Source organism: Grammomys surdaster, unplaced genomic scaffold (genome assembly GCF_004785775.1).
Source record: "Grammomys surdaster isolate TR1022 unplaced genomic scaffold, NIH_TR_1.0 64, whole genome shotgun sequence".
Classification (NCBI taxonomy): Eukaryota; Metazoa; Chordata; class Mammalia; order Rodentia; family Muridae; genus Grammomys; species Grammomys surdaster.
In genome coordinates this window covers 5,518,827-5,531,250 of record NW_021604566.1, presented here as the reverse complement: position 1 = coordinate 5,531,250, position 12,424 = coordinate 5,518,827, and the positions used below count along the sequence as shown (strand labels likewise).

The window sequence follows — 12,424 nt, the reverse complement described above, 5'->3', positions numbered from 1 at the left end:
ATGGTTCAGCCATACAGCCTTCGCCACATTTGATACTTGTCTGGGTCTTCACCACAGTGCACTGTTAGGTTTGCTAAATACTGCATGGCTTCTCTGTACCTGTGTGCTAATGTACCATGATATTCAACCCGAAGGATGTATTTCAAGCATCATCCAAAGTTGATAAATATTCCTGTGTTCCAAGTTTTCTACATGATATCTTCATTGGACCCTTAGAATATAAAAGGGTCTGCTTGATATTTATTCTATAAATATTTATCATTTTAGTTCATCTCATTGAACATGTTAATGAGACCTACTGTACAGTGTAATGAGAACTTTAAAAGACATACATATATTTTAGGAGAATAGTAACAGTGCAGCATTTTCAGAGAGTAGAGTATCCCTGTTCCTACATCTAGGTCAAGCCTTTGCCATTGGGGAATAGACCACTTCCATTGGGACTTCAGACATTTAAAGTTTGTAGCACCTGCTTTAGAAACACAGCCTCTTTATCCAGTGGTTTAACTTAGATTTTTTTTGACTATATAATGATGATGCAAAAGAGATACACACACAGTGGTCTTTGAACATGGAGTGTTGATCTCCCAAGGACTAGCAGAGTAATATACGGTCCTTTCCTATGGTTCTGGGTAACAAGAAGCAAGCCACAGATCACAGTCCATCTCTGGGTCACAGTGGGAAGCAGCCAGCAGGCAGCTTCAGAGAATAGCTAAGCAAGAAAGCTCAGTGTCGAATATGGATTAGTGCCTTTCCCCCTTATGGTGTTTTCAGTTTCCAGTGGGTTTATCAGGATGTAACCCCGCTGTGCAGTGAGGAGCATCACTGTTCAGGGAATGCATGGTGAAGCACTGAAGGGCATTGGTACATGCCTAGGATGCCCTGTGTGTGTTTAGGAAGAAGCAGTCATTTTTAATAGGAAATTTTTAAAGAACGTTATATGGCAAGTGCCTGATGTATTCAGAAGGACTGGGTCCCTTCTCCATAAAGAAAATGCTGCCCTATTTTTCCTCCTTCGAGTTTAAATGTTTCACAAATTCTTACAACAGATTTCAATATTTATTTCAGAGTAACTTTTATTTTTTTACCCAAAGGCTATGCTAGAGAAATTAGAAATTTCTTGCAGAAGTATTCTGCTTATCTGTATTACAGCAGTAATCATTTTTTATGTTATGAGCCTTGGGGTACAAAACTTCTGTGGGGTACACAAACACTGTGAAAGAAGAAGGCAAAATGATATGCAAAATGTAGATAGGTAAGATCCAGGTTGGAGGGAGAACTGGATGAAGCTTGCCAGACCCAAGCAGCCCTGAGCCTTGGTCTGGGCTCTCTGTGTGCTGTGATGTAACCCTTTTCTGAAAGGGGACCCACCCACCTCTTCAGATGGCCTTAGGAGTACTGACATTTTTTTCCAGTTCCTGGAGCGAGCATTCACCAAATTGCTGCTGCAGGCAGCTATTCCTGGCCCAGGTAATGGGGCACGCAGCTCACCCTCATGCCCACAATAACTAAGGAATTGTCTGTCACAGAGGGCAGAGGCCCTGGACTTTTGTCCTGCATAGACTCACACAATGTTAGAGATGAAGGCAGAGCTATGGAAAGACAACAAGACTGATTGACAGTGGCCCCATTCTGTGTTTGATTTAGGGTGGCTGTGCTAATGCATGCTTTGTATTAGTATTCGTTAGGAAGCCTGATAACTTTACAATTTAGTTAAGTATTTTTTATTGCATTTCCACAGGACCTTGGGCACCAGATACACATAGCATCTATTTCTATACTCCCAGATAAAAGGCAGAGGTCCTAAATAAAGGCTGGTGGCCTCACAACCATTTATTTCTTGCTTAGACCAAGGAAGAACGTTGAGCCAGAAATGTGACTTTTGTTTGTTTGTGATTGTTTCATTTGCTTGTCCATTTAAAGGTAAACATGCTATGATATGTTGATTCACTTTGTGTGAAAATGACATACATGTGCAGGTTCTCAAAAGGTTCTTGTAGAAGGACCAAAGCATCAGAACCCAGCAGGCGCTGGGCTCCACCCTGTTCTTTTCCTCCTGCCCCAGTGGGCTGGGTTTCACTTTTAATAATGGCTCTATTTGTTGCTTTGGCCCAGTTTGCTCCCATAACCATTTGCTTTGAAATTTTAAAACATGTATTTTCTTTGAACCTCAAATAAAAAGAAATGAGGGCATCCAGGTGACCTGTTACGCAGAAACTGCAGGCAATCCAGTTTGACAGAACTACTACTAATAGTTCGAACTCTACCATGTGGGAGTTGGAAATAATAATAATTGTTGTTGTTATTATTATCATTATTATTATTAGCTTGAAACAGAATGATTATGATTATCAAGTTGTGAACAGGAGGCTCAACAGTTAACGCAAACCTTCTCTGGCTGAGTGGGTGTGGGGTCTGGTCACACCGAGCTCTTGAGCTATTACTTAACAGAATTGGAGCAGCAGCCTGTGAGCTGGCCAAACCATGTTTAGCAGTATTGCCTTAAGAAACTCAGGGACTGACCAGTGCTCACGTTCCTGCAGTGGCTTGCCCACATTCCCACTGCAGCAAGTAGTGGGACCAGCCAGGCAGACTAGTGAGGACCTCATGCTGTCTGTGAAGACAAGATGCAAGCACTGCAACCATAGGTGGGTCTCAGAAGCCAGGTGCAAGCATCAAGACAAATGGGGACAGGAGTGGAGGTAGGGGGGTCCTTGAGGTGTTTCCTGGCCTTGATCCCTTCAGAGGTTAAATGAAAGATGTATTCTTTTTCTCATGTTCCCTGAATTCTCCTTTGTCCCCCTGACTAGTATCTCAAATAGGACACATGGCCTTTGCAGTCCTTAAATAATTTAGAGTCCTCAGCTCAGTTTCAGGCAGAAGGTTCTTACCTTCCTATCACAGTAAGAGCTCCACCCTCATGTCCAGGTACAGTTAGCTTCTCCTTCTCCCAGCTCTATCCTGTATTGTTCCAAGAATCTCTGGGGAAAAGGAGGCTTGGTCACAATTGTTCACCCTCTTCCCTCCTTGAATCTGTCTTCCATTCGTCATTAGATGTCACCTCTGACATCCAGAGCAAGCCCTGTGAAGACATGTGATGTGCACACAAGAGTGAGTGTATAAGGGAAGGCGACATGAGTTCTCTGGGCTCTTGCTGCTGGGATCTGCTGTACCTGGTCTTGCCACACTTCAGAGGGTTCTGGCTTGCTGAAGGGAAGCAGCTGGGTCTTTGCACTGACTAATGGGTGTTCACTGCTTCCTTGCTTCCTCATTTGGGGCTTGAGGTAGTCTCCCTCCAGGCTTCTGATGGGCCAGTTGCATCGTTCCCCTAGTGCACAGCAACCTTTCCCCTGGTGCTTGTGGGAAGGCAGCTGCTTCCTCTTGCTGTGTGTTGGTTTTAGAGTCTAGCACTTTGACCGCCCACATTCTAGATGCAAGTTAATTCCCAGGCTTCTGAGCCCCAAGGGACCTGTGTCAGGCTCCCTGTGTGGCCCTCCTCTTGCACACCCTAGCTCTGAGCAGAGCTCTCCTCTTACTGCTCTCCTGAGGCATTCTCCCCAGCCCCGCCTCCAATCCAGGAATCTTGCTTTCTTTACTTGCCTGATCTCATGGGAGAACATTGTGGGTAGCAAACTCCCCCCGGAATAGCTCAGTTCAGAACACCATACAGAGGCAGCAGGAATAAGTTAGTATACTTGACAATCCATTCTTTCAGCTGCTTGGTACCAGAAGCCTGTAAGATTCCTGCTGTTTGGTGGGGACAGGGTGAGAGGATATTCGCCTGTATGTAATGAGATACCTTGGGGATACGATCTACTCAAAACAGGAGATTCACTTATGTTTTGTGTATACTTTATACCCACAGTCTGAAGGGAATATTGTGTAGTACTTTGAATGCCCCTGCTTGTTAACCATAGCTAATCACATTTCAGGTATGGGCTTTCCCACTTGTAACATCATGTCACCACTTAAGAAAAGTAAGGTGTTGGAACATTTCAGGTTTTCAGACTAAGGATGTTCTCCCTGGATATAAACTCTACATCCAAATAATTTTCCCACCTTGACCAGAACCATTGGGTAGGTTTTATGGAACATCTTTGTGACCGTCAGCTTACCATGTATGAACGATCAAGAGTAGATATTCCATTCCTTGACCTATATTTATAAAAATATTGATAGGTGAACATTGCCCTCCCTGACATCTATCTGTATACTAGCCCCAACACTTGTTTCCCATATTCTAGTTGTATAAAATGCATATGTCAAAAACAGCTGGATGTAAAGAAATACATAAAATTAAAGTGTGAGAAAATAGTTTGCCTATGTTATGAAAAATTAAAATATGTAACTAAAACAAAAATAATAGAAATCTAGACCAGAGAATTTGGAGGGGGCAGGGTATAGTGTGTTTGTAGATGTCCTCATGCTATATGTACATATGTGTGCAAGTCTTAATGTGCATGTTTGTAGGGACCAATCATTGACTTCAGTGGGCTAGCTGACCAAGAAGCTCTAGAGACTCTCCTTTCTCACTCCAATGCTGAGGTTATAGATAGCTCCAGAATCGTGGCTGTTTTGTTTTTACCAGTGTTCTATAGATCGAACAACCTCATGTCCTTATGGCTACCGACTGAACTATCACCCCAGAGAATTACTTTGGTTGAAAGATTGACTATAATCAACTAAAATTAATACTAATCATCATTGTGATGGTTTGTATATGCTCGGCCTGGGAAGTAGCACTATTAGAAGGTGTGGCCTTGTTGGAGTAGGAGTGTCACTGTGGGTGTGGGATATAAGACCCTCATCCTGCCTGGAAGCCAGTATTTTGCTAGCAGCCTTCATATGAAGATGTAGAGCTCTCAGCTCCAGTTGTACCATGCATGCCTGGATGCCTCCATGTTCCTGCCTTGATAATTATGGGCTGAGTCTCTGAACCTGTAAGCTAACCCCAATTAAATGTTGTCCTTATAAGAATTGCTTTGGTCATGATATCTGTTCACAGCAGGAAAACCTTAACTAATACAATCATCATTGTAAAATATGGCTGTCATCAAAGGTTTCAATGTTATTAGGAAGAGTTTGGGATTTCAGAGAATTTATGAAGGGATAACAGTGTTGAAAGAAGGTGATTTTATTTTATTTATAGCCTGAAGCTGATTGCTAATGGCAACACTGAGAGAGAAGGAGTGGGGAGAATTGAAATTCAGCTGCCAAACTATAGATGGCAAGGGATTTTACTGTAGAGAGAAGGGAGGAAACACATGATTCACTAATGGAAAGGGTCCTGAAGAGGTTCAAGTTTTGACTTGATTTTTCCACCTGATTGGAAATGTTTCCCTTCTGTCCAGTTTAAAGTGAGCACATGCAGTTTCTTCTGATGCATCCATGCCTTTCATCCCATTACAGTGAGCACATTCAGTTTCCTCTCATGCACATGTACCTTTCGTTCCTGTTTTTGCTTTTCTTTCTGTTCTTCACCTTCACATTTGTTTCTTTTTTCTTTCTTCTCTTTTCAATTCTTTTTCTCACCCCCAGGTATTTATCCAAGGCCAACCTTGTACTTGCTGTGGAGCTAGGGATAAGCTTAATCCTCCTTCCTCCACCTCCCAAGCGCTAGAATTACAAGCATGTGTCACCACACCCATCTTATATTTGCATTCCTTAAAAGTTATTGCCACGGTATAAAAGTACATTTGTACTAGGAAAGGAAAGAGAAGGGCAGTGTGAAAACATGGCTAATCTTACACATTGAAATGAGTAAAGGCTTTTCACCAGGAATAACACTGTCTCCTTTAACCACCACCACCCCACACCCCACACCCCTACCTCCAGAAGCTTGATTTCTTAGGATACTTTCAATATAATTGTCTGTGATGACCTCATTACTACTAATTGTGAAATGTATACAGGGACAAGGTGATTGTAAGCTTGTTGGAGGAGGAAAGCCTTGTTCTGAGGCTGCCATGATGGTGTCTGGCAAGCCTGGTGTACAGATGAAGAGGGTAGAGAGGGTTAAACTACATGCAGTGTGTGTGTGTTTCTCAGAAGTCACCCTGGAATCCACAGCCTGTTCTATCTGCCTTGAGGTTCCTTCTAGTGTGCATCATAAACACCTTTGAACATTGCCATCTTCTTATCCTACATCTAACTGTAACAAAGTGTCTGTGTACTCATATAAATCCTATGAAAAACCCAGATAAAAACCCAAATAACCTCCAAAAAAATCTACTCAATTTCTCTTCCCTCCCCTCTCTCTAGGTTTCCATAAGGGATCTACATTGGGAAACCCCTGGAAATCCAAAATCTGTGGATGCTCAAGTCCCTTATCTAAGATGGAAAAATTACTTACCTAAAATTTACACTCATCCACCTACCAGGCATGTCTAGCCTCTGGATGTGTGGCACAACATTATTGCCTACAAAGTTCACTCACTACACAAGAACTACACAGTCGAGTTACACAAGTATCACAAACAACTCAATATGTTTTAAGTAAATCTATGATTTTTTTATTGAGCTTCATGAATAGCGACCCTAGAGTATATGTAGCCTGCTAGCACAGGTTGTGCATACTTAAATCATCCCTAGATTATCCATAATACCTGTTACCTTTGGAATCTCACATGTCCCACACAGGGTTGGGTTTTTTGACATGTGTTCCTCAGCTAGTAGTGCTATTTGGGGGAACTGTAGGACCTTTAAGAGGTTGGGCTGAACTAACTGAAGTGGATCACTATGGATAGACCTTTGAAGGTCATACCCATACCCTGGTACTAGCATCTTTTCTGCTTCTTGGTCTGTTGCCATGTGAACAGCCGCTGTAATATGCTTCTGCCATCACTGATTGGGTGGGCTGCTCTACCATGCTTCCCCTACTATAATGGACTAAAACTCTGGGGAACTGAGAGCCAAGATAAACCTTTTCTCCTTTTTAAATTGTTTTTGTCAAGTATTTTGTTATAGTAGCAAAAAAGTAATATATAGACATGTAGACATAGAGGTAAATATTATATAAATAGTTATACTATATTCTATAGGAGATGATAACAGGAAAACAGATCTGAACAATTTTGTACTCAGCCATGGTAGAACCAACTGCATGGGACAGGAGACACGTTAAGCAAAGAAGACCTGTGACAGGGATAGGAGACACACTAAGAACTTCATCTTCTTCAACAGAGGGCTGAGCATAGAAAACATTCCAGTTTTAGTTTAGAGAACTTGTTAAAAGTTAAAGTGGATATTTGACTTCCACTTTATGCATTTTCAATTTCATTTTCCAGCTCTGGTTCCTCTGCAGTTGTATTTGATAAGTGAATGGACAAAGAAAAAGACAGGAACAGACATGGCTGTTCTTAGGTATTGCAGAGGAAAAAAAGTTTATTACACATATGTGGGAGAGCATAGCCAGAGGCAGAGACATCTGGGAAAGTCTAGATTGGACATGACCCTGAGCCATGTGGGAAGACGGGGAGGTGAAGAAAGAGGGGAGGGAAGGGTACCAGGTACAGCAGCCAGGAGACCAAAGGTACAAAAGGGGTGAGTAGGCAAAAACATCTGGATTATATAGGGAAGAGCCTCTGGAGGAAAAGCAGCCCAGCCATACCCTGTAACAGGTAGGGACTGAGGGATGCTGGGAGAACCTGGAGGCCAGGTCCGATTTGATATTAAATAGGCACCTCAGCCATCTGTCCTGAGTTTGAAACCTAACAAGAAGTTCTTAGCCTGTCCCCATACAGGGGATTTTTTTTAAAAGGTAAAACTGTGACCATGTCATTGCAGCTTCACTTCACTTCCTGTCCTCTCATTACTATCTTTAAAGCCTAATGTCCTTCTGTCCGTCCTACTAGCAGTCTTGTCCCTTCGTCCCCTGTCATGCTCATTGGCCATCAGTGTCTTTCAAGTTTCTTTAATGTGCCCTGAGTTCATTTGTTACTAAGCTGGCGACATTCCCACCACATTATTTAACTACTCTTCATCAGATGGGCCTCGATCTTCCTACATTGTCTGTGGATTTTCTGCTTGACAGCTTCCTCAGGACTGCTCTGTCAGTAGATACAAGTCATCCAGTTGAACACAGTGCATACTTTAGTGACTGCTCACTTTGAGCGTATTCCTTGTGTCAGAAAAGGATTCAGAAGGGTGCATGAAAATGATATGACTTTGTTTTCAAATGAGAAAATTACAGAATGTAGATATTGGGAGCACTCCTAGTCATGTTGCAATTTTATACTTAAAGTCATAAGGTAAAAAAAAGTTGGGAGAAAAGAAATCTTGCCAGAGCCAACATACAAAATAAAAGGAGGGACACTAGAGCAGAGGCCATGTGGCAGAGCACGGTCACACATGCACTGGATCATGTATGAGTAGAGGTGGACAGCGCCACAGAATCAGATCTGCAGTCGTCAGTTCAGAGGCCCAGCAGCTGCTTTTGCCATGCACCCTCTTGAATGAGCAGGGCATTTCCAGCTCACCAGACCAACATGTTTGCTTCTATACATAAGCAAATCAAGACTGTGCTGTTAGGCAGTTTGAGTGGAATTAGCCAGGCATGCTCTTTGAAACATTGCTTCCCCCCACTTATGCCATAGTGCCCAGGAGAGTGACCCACTTTCACACTTGGAAACCTCTGTGGGTGTGTTCAGTTCCCAAGGCTGTGCTCTAACTCTGGTGGCTTTCTTTCCTACTTACTATTTAGAGGGTGTTTCTCTTTTATTTACCAGAAATTCAGAGTAAAGGAGAAGAAATGACCCAGTTGAGCAGACTTGGCTTACAGTGTTTCATGGGACAGAATGTTATCCAGAATTTTGGATTTGCTCCTAAGCAACGGAGAGCCATGTTCCTGGGCAGCCCTGAACTGGGGCTTCTTGTTCAAGCCTGGCACTCTTACCTCAGTACCCTGGCTGCCCAGGAACAGAGACATGCCTAGCCTGGCTTACAGGATTACTGACATTAGTGTGTTTTCAGATGAACCATGTGTGTAGAGGATATTTTCTGGCCCTAACCCCTCAAGGTTCTAAGTGTTCCATAATATTTCATATCATATTGAGGGCCCAGGCAGGGTTTTACCTAAATAATCCCATGAGTGGCTAGCAAAGTAGAAATTAAAGGATGCAAAACACTTGCTTTTGAAAATCTGAGGTAGTTTTAGCTGTTCCTCTGATGTAGGAAGGTGAGTTCTGTAATTTGCATATGAAACCAGATTTGGGCCTCCTCTCCTCCCTCCTTGCTGCTCTAATAAGATAGCATCTTGTGATCTTGCAAGAAATGGAGACTCTCGGCCTTCGTGGAAATCTCCTGAATCCAACTCGGCATCCCCATTTATTATTTTTGAGACTAGTACAGGGCCAGTCACCAGGAAGCCTCCACCCAGACCAGAATTCCATCAAACATCATGACCCCATCCACCCACAATCACTTTCGAGATCACATCTGGCCTGATATAGCCAGGTATTTTGCTGTATACCTCAACCATGTTTCTTTATCCTGGTCTTCTTACCCTTCAGGTAGCTCAAACTTATTCCCTGAATGGACTCCCTGATAGAATGGAGACAGCACGATCTAACGGGAAGTTTCTTCCTTTGTCAGATTGTTTCTCAGGTTCTGCCTCCTTGGCCATGTGCCAGGAGCCTGAGAGTATACTCCGGTTGGGGTGTAGCCAGTGATAAAGGATGTGCTTCTGCATGAACAAGCCTGGGGTTCTGTCCCCACCACCAAAGGGGGAAATATCAAAGCAAAACTGTATAGTTACTTTTATTTATGGAACATTATGAGACTAATTTTCCTTTCCCAAAAATAAATAAATAAATAAATAATTCCCTAGTCCCAGCCCAGCAGTTAGCCTCCCTGATGTGATAAATCCCAGCCACACTAGAGACTCTGTGCCAGATGTCAGGGTCTTGTGCTCCACAGCATTCCCTCGAAGACCCCATGGTTACTTTGTCAATGTCATTGAGATACAGCTCCCAAGCACCTCCTGGGTCATTTATAATTCACTGGTCTATACTGTACAGTTCAGAGCATCTCTCCAGGCCTGTAGATCTGTGCCCCAGACTACAGTTACCCATGTAAAATAGTGGAGCAGATGCCATGGATTAAGTGAGAGCAACCTGCACCAACACATCATGTCCAGATATTGGCTAGCACAGGGAGCAGATATCAACTATTAGCCTTGAGTACCAAACGTATCTGTAGCTTTTCCCTTTACTTACAGTCTTCTCACAGTGCCTTCTGATTGTTTGGGTATTCTTTCATTACTATTTAAAAATTATTACAGAAATTGAGAATGACCCAGAAGAAAGGGAAGACTGGAAATGGAAAAAAGAAATAAGAGGTGGTTACAAAGAATCACTGCTTTTTAACATAATCCATGTCGGCTTTATAAATGTCCAGTACTTTCTAGGAAAGCTAAGGAGCCTTCCCAAAGATACCAGGCTCAGTAGTGAAGAAAAAATAGGAAGAGAAGAACAGAGATTTTTCTAGAAAAATCTCCTAGAAGACGCATTGGTATTTCCCAGTCTTGTGAATTCAGAGTAATGATTATTTTTAGGGTTTCAGAGGCAACCAAAGCCTGCCTTCACAGGTAGTTTGGCATGCAGGCATGCTGGGCCATGGTGACTATTAACATGTTTTGCCTCTGATCCTGATTGAAAGTGGAAGAGAGGAGAGCAGAGAGAAGCATAGGCCAGTGAGGATGTTGGTACCAGTGATGTTGCCTGATCACCACATCCCTTACTCACAGAGAAGTTCCCCTAACAACAGGCCATACAAAAGGCATAGGAAGTTAAGTCACTCACCAATATTCTACTCCATTTTGAAATTTAAAATGAGTCCCTGTCTTGGGTCCTTGAGCTACAAGGTTTCTGAGCAGAAATGGATTACAGGAATTTTATCTAACTCACAACCGTGAAAGGGCACTCAGCTACTGACTTCTGGTCCATCTTTGGGTGCTTTGGATAGTTACTTTCCTTAGGCATAGATCTAAGGCCCACTCTTCACTCTTACCTAACCTTCTGGTATTTTCCCCGACATAGAGGCATTTTGACAGTTTTAAAGCTAATCGGTGGTAAAGTAGTATATAGAAGGCCCTTTCTTGTTCCTCACACAACAAAAACAACAATAAACAAAAAACCAAGGAAAATAGTCAAGTATAGGTTTACATTAGGTTAGAGCCTTTGGATTAAAAAACCAAAGACCCAAGGTGAACCATCTGTTTTTTGTTTAGTTTTGTTTTATTTTGTTTTGGTTTTGTTTGTTTGTTTGATGTACAGAAAGCCCTAAAGGGGTGTGTCTGAATGGCAGCAGACTGGTAGAAGTCTAGCAAGGTCTTTCTAAGCTGTACCCCTTCCTCCCAGCTATGAGCACACCCCACTCTCTCTGAAATGAGGTCTTACAGTCAAACAAGGTAGATCAGAGAATTTTATAGTGACCAACTCTTGTCAAGAGATCTTTTGAAGCTTTTGAGATTTTGGGCTACTTCAGGGAAAGTGGGTTGTAGGTTCTATACCCTGCGTTTAGATTGATGGGTGGGGGCGGGGGGGGAATGTGTCTGGCTTCTATGGCTAAGGGGTAAAAGTTAGAAAGGAGGAAGTCACAGAGGAAAGTATTTCTAAGGCCCACAGTGACACATTCCTCAGGTAGGCTGACTGGGTGCATTTCTCTCTTCCATACCATATGTGTAATTACTGGGGTTGCCTCCCAGCCCAGGCCTGCTGGTTGCTTTGCTGTCCACTCAGTAGAACAGTAGGATGCTGCATTCACCAAGACAGCCCCTGTCTCCTGCCCAGTGAGATAGACCCTAAATAAAAGAATAAGCAACATAAAGACTCAAGGAATTAAGGGCTTCATCCAGCAGTTTCATTCAAATTACATTCAAAGAAAGAATCTCATTTAATTTTCATGGGAGGAGACAAGGTGTTGTATTGGTTTATTTTTGTAACCAAATTGAGGCATCAAAATAGAATTGCACAATTAAAGGAAATCATTATGTATCATCACCTTGGGGTTTCTCAAAAACTGCATAGGAACACATTTTTATTAAAACAAATCCCACTGCAGATTACCAAAATTGGCTCCAATAAAGTAGAATGGATTGTATTTAGAGGTGAAGCATTTGAGAAGATTATCAAGAGAGATATCAGTTATTTCCTCCCTGCCTTCAGTATCTCGAATGAGAGGAAAAACTTACAGTAACTTACAGTAACCTTATATGCTGTGCACATTTGTAACCCAACATGTTAGTTAGACTTATCACTCTCTTAATAGTCCTTGTTATAAGAGAATGCTGTTGAGGTCATTTTCTGGCTGTTTTGGAATACTAACAGTTGGGAAGGAGGCTTTCCTACTAGCAAAAGGAAACAAGATGTTTCACACTTGTCGAATATGAGAAATTATATACAACTTTATAATTAACTTATCCTCT

General features: G+C 42.4%; 1 protein-coding gene across 3 annotated transcripts in view; it reads left to right on the top strand.

Moving 5' to 3' along the window:
• Fam110b (family with sequence similarity 110 member B) overlaps nucleotides 1-12,424 on the top strand; it is a 137,047-nt gene that overhangs the window by 121,031 nt on the left and 3,592 nt on the right. The window contains exon 1 of one of the 3 annotated variants that reach the window (XM_028769601.1): nucleotides 9,286-9,453. The exons of the other annotated variants lie outside the window; for them this stretch is intronic. The gene's annotated coding sequence lies outside the window, so the exon portion shown is untranslated. Of the gene's footprint in view, nucleotides 1-9,285; nucleotides 9,454-12,424 lie in introns of those variants that run through there. 3 annotated transcript variants of the gene reach the window in all.